Here is a 4871-nt window from a genome sequence, read left to right as displayed (position 1 = left end):
CCAAATACAGTGATCTGAAACAACCGTGGTCATCAACAACAACCAGCCAAAAGAGTAGCCTCAGTACCAAGCCTGACTCTTTGATTCATAAGTTCAAGTCAACACACTCAGTAGTTTGGCTGCTCCGTCTTAACTTGATCTGGCCTGACCATTAGCTTATGGTGGCTAATGTTAGCTAATGTTAAACTTTGGATAGATGTTGCTGAGTAACTGACATCACTGAGTCAGTTCACTAACTTAATGACTGTTCTTTACTTGTGGTACTATGTCGGCTCTTTTTTAACATCTACAATGATCCTGTATGTATGTGTCTATGTATGGAGCGTGAGATGGGTCGGCGGTTTGGCATGTGGTCTGCAGTGATGTGGGCGTTGTGCCAGACTGTCATGGTGAAGAGGGAGCTTTGCCGGAAGGCAAAGCTTTTGATTTACCGGTCCATCTACGTCCCAACCCTTACCTATGGTCATGAGCTCAGGGTAGTGACCGAAAGAATGAGATCGCGGATACAAGTGGCCGAAATGAGTTTCTTCAGATGGGTGTCTGGGCTCAGCCTTAGAGATAGGGTGAGGAGCTCAGACATCTGGAGGGAGCTCGGAGTAGAGCCGCTGCTCCTTTGCATCGAAAGGGATCAGTTGAAGTGGTTCTGGCATCTGATCAGGATCCTCCTGGGTGCTTCCCGTTAGAGCTGTTCCGGGCACGTCCCACTGGTAGGAGGCCCAGAACACGCTGGAGAGATTACATATCTCATCTGTCCTCGGAACACCTTGGGGTCCCGAGGAGGAGCGGGAAAGCGTTGCTGGGTGCAGGGATGTCCGGAATATTTTGCTCAGCCTGCTGCCCCTGCGACCTGGCTTTGGAGAAGAGCATGACAATAAATGGATGGATTATCCTTTATTTTAAGCTTGTGGAATTGTTGCTGACTCGCAAAATTTAAGGCTCAGACATACTTTCCACATTGTATGTCCTTTGACAGCTGTGGTCACGTGGACACGCACATGGTTCCATTCATAGTGCAAGTGTGGGTCCATGTCAGCCCCCAGCAGAAAACCAGAGGACTGGGAGGTGAGCTTACCCTCCTCCTCCTGCTGCAAACATCAGGTGAAACGGAAACTAAGAAGACACTGCTGGGTCTGGAGCGAATGTTTTTGAATATCCAACTTGAAAACTAACGCCAACGCTGGCTAGAGCGAAGTGTTTTGGACTTGACTGTGGTTGGGGACAACAGAGTGGAGTATGCATAGTTGGCATGCTTGCTATGCATACAGTGTACGTGGTCACAAAAAATAGCTGCACGTGGACATGTGCAGTCGCTCATGGACATGGGTAGATGATGACATTTATGTCAAGGGAACCCTTGTGGACACATGGACAAGGAAACTATGAATTGGTCTTAACGTAGGCTGACTTAAAGCTGCATCCAGGTTTTTTTGGCCACTTGGGGGCAGTAGAGCAAAATTAAAAAGCAGCATCTGATATAAATAATACAGTAACACATCAACTCTTAAGCAACATATTTGGCTCTTAGCTGCTAGATGTTCCACTTTCCTCACTAGCTAGCCGCTAACTTTGTCCGTCTGCTGTTTGGTGCTGAGCTTGTAGCGTACAGTGCGTTTATCTGAGCTTGTTTGCTCAACACAGCTCCCCACTGCTGCTGATGGAAACAACTGTTGAGGAGAGCAGTGAGAGTGAGTCAAACTGTAAAGCTGCAGGCCAGAGAGCCAAAACAATGAGCTGAAAGGCTTTAAAGCTCTCCATAAAGCTGGGGGGAAGTGCAGAGTTTACTCATAACTTACTGTTGGGTCATTAATCATATACAAAATATCATCAGAGCAGCTGTAAATGTTCAGTAATGTTCATGTCTTGTAATCTGATAATGTTCTTCTCTTGGTCTCCATGTTTTCATATTACCCATTCAACTTTTTCAGACAAGCTGCAGTCTAGACCCAAAGCTGCAGTCTTTGACATCCACAAATGATTAATTGGTTTTCCCAGTGCGTTTGTCTGTGACGCCAGTCTGAGCAGCCTGGCCTGCAGCGCGTTTTATCGACAGACACAGAATAATGGCAGGTGTCCAGAGCTGATTCATCTGCAGCTCTCAGAGCACAACAAAGTAATGATAATCCAGGTCACTGACTCCCAACCTGAACCTGAGAGCAATCTGAGAGGCTGGCAAATGATCTGAGGACAGATTCTGAATGAGCAAATGTGTTCACACTGATGGCATCCAACTCTGTAACACACATTCTCCCAGTGGCTGAGCAGGGCTGCAGTAACTTGCTCAAGGGCACTCTGACAGAGCCCATATTGGAATAATTGACTGTTTTGGCTGCGCGGTGGCTCAGTTTTTAACCCACCACAACAAAGTCTGGGTTTAAACCCGCCAGGCAACTGGTTTGTGTTTGCAGTTTGCATGTTCTCCTCGTGTCAACACGTGTGTTTACTGGATATTCCAGTATACGGTAAGTTTAGTTGCAACATGACTTTATCTAAAAGTCAGTGTTGATTTATGGTGAGATTGTGATGAGAGGGCCAGGTAATGCATTAGGAAATGTATTACATTGTTCAGTCTGTTGCTCAATAGCTCTCTACCTCCAGTTTCCACAGGATAGCATAGAGCGATATGCTGTAGCTGCAGTGTTGATATTTGAAAAGTCTCCAAAAAGCATGGCGTCAATTAAAGGTCATAGTATAGTGCAGTGGTTCATGACCTGTTCTGACCCCTGGAAATAAATCAATGTCCTGTAAACCATTATCATCTCTGTGGAATATGACCAGGTCGACCAATGTAACACCCCCTTGGATGGGAGCGCTGGTTTAAGGTCATTTGTTGGTGTTTAAAGACTCCTATGGTCAGTTTCTGGTTCCTTCTTAAACAGAGAATGGGGGTGTTTGTGATAGTCAGACGTAAATTGAGCATAGCATTAGTTCACATCCCAGCTACCTCAGCTGATCTCAAACAGCCAGTCAACTGATGGAGCAGCTGACTGATGGAGGGGAGTCAGCTGATAGGCTTGCCTACTGTTGCTGCTTCCTCTACAAGCTGCTTTGCAACCCGCCTCCACCCCAGCTCCTCCTTTTCATACTGTGTCTGACTTATCAATGTCATTTCTGTTTGTCATTGATGCTACTCTGTTCTGTTCCCGGGGGTCTTTGCTGCTGCTCTCCTTGCCTTAGGCTTTCCTTGTATGCACATGGAAGGGCAGGGAGGTTTGATCTCTCTGCCTAAAGGCTTTCCACATAGGTGCGTGGAAAGGCGAGAGGCCCCAGAACAGAGCCATACAGCCAAATATAATACTGCAAATGGAAATAAAGTTTTCTTTGACTAAAAAGGTCCTGACTGAATTAAGTGCTTTGTCAAAAACTATTTGGCGAACAGTGTGCCTAATCAACATTGTCAGTGCACTGATCATAAAAATGATTTAAAAAAACGAACAAACTGAAGGGCAGCTTTAACAGCGTCTTAGTTCTTTAGCAGGCCTGTGCAGAGGGGGAGAATGAGGGTGCTGGAGCACCTGCTCCTTTGCCTCTTGATGTCTGAAGTGCCCTTTGTCAAGGCATTAGCATTTCACAGCATCATCTTCAAGTCGTGCATCATTTATGCAACATAAGTTTAATAGTGGTCGTGACTGTTGGTTCTTACTGTCGTCAAGTAAGCCGTAGTTTCAGAGCACTTAGTGAAGCCAGCCTGGATTCTGATGCTTGTCTTTTGGGTATGGGTGCTTGGAGTGGCCAAAAAGCAAAAAGAAAGATCTGATTTCAGCAATAATTCCATACATTTGATAAACCAAGTAAAACTGCATTATATTGCATTATATTGAATTCAATTTTTAAAAAAGATTGAAGATATTTTCTGATTTTGTTTTTTAAAGTTTAATCCAAATTAAAGATATAATCAAATAGCCCTGTCGTAAAAACCTTTCCTTCATGGGTCAGCTGACAGGACGACCCAAACTGTAACCATACAACAGTTTATTATACAGTCTTTGAGAAATATAAAGATGAAGATAAAGAAGTCATTACAAGACATTTATAATTTTCTCATATAAAATATGTCAAAAAACAATTCATAATGGGTTATGTAACATTTTATGAGGATTCTTGTTCAGGATGACTGTGACTCTGTCCATGTCAGAGGTCATGTGATATTCCTGTGCTGTTTTTGAGAAATTTAATGGGACATCCGCTCAAATGACACAACATCCATAATTTCCTCATATTCATTTTTTATAATGCCCCTCTGCTTTCATCATTTGTTGTAATGTTCCATGTCATATTCTGATTAAATATAGGTTGTTATTATTAAATCATTAAATATGTTATGCTGTAAGTAATCCTGGTGTATTTGTTTTTATTATTCCATGCTGCATGCTGTAAGTTTAGTGTCATATTTTCTTGCCACAGAACAGTTGTAGCTTTATTAGTCTCTTTGAAATAATTTGATGTAATGTATTTCTAAACATTAACTCTGTCATATTGTCGCAGTAGTTCTCCAACGTTTTTTCCATTCACCCTTTGAAATATTTTTTCAACCAACAACCTCTTGAACAGTGCAAAACATTTTTGATTGAAACACAAAGTCAACAAATCTCTATCGAAATTAAATTTACATTTTTTAATCATATATAAGCTTATAGTAAAATTATTTTAGGAATTATGCATGACTGATATTTTTAAAATTAACATTAGACTAGTCCATAGCCATTGGTAGCTTTGTCACCTTCTACCTATGCCAATCCTCAATGCCTATGTGCAGTTTCACATAGATTGACCACGTCAGTGAGTAGAAAAACGTGGGACAGACAGAATGACTGACTGACAGAATGACACACTGACAGTTTCCGTGATTATGTACAGCATACCATACCATGACT

This window comes from Epinephelus moara, chromosome 8 (genome assembly GCF_006386435.1).
Source record: "Epinephelus moara isolate mb chromosome 8, YSFRI_EMoa_1.0, whole genome shotgun sequence".
In the NCBI taxonomy this organism is placed as follows: Eukaryota; Metazoa; Chordata; class Actinopteri; order Perciformes; family Serranidae; genus Epinephelus; species Epinephelus moara.
This window is presented reverse-complemented; position numbering follows the sequence as displayed.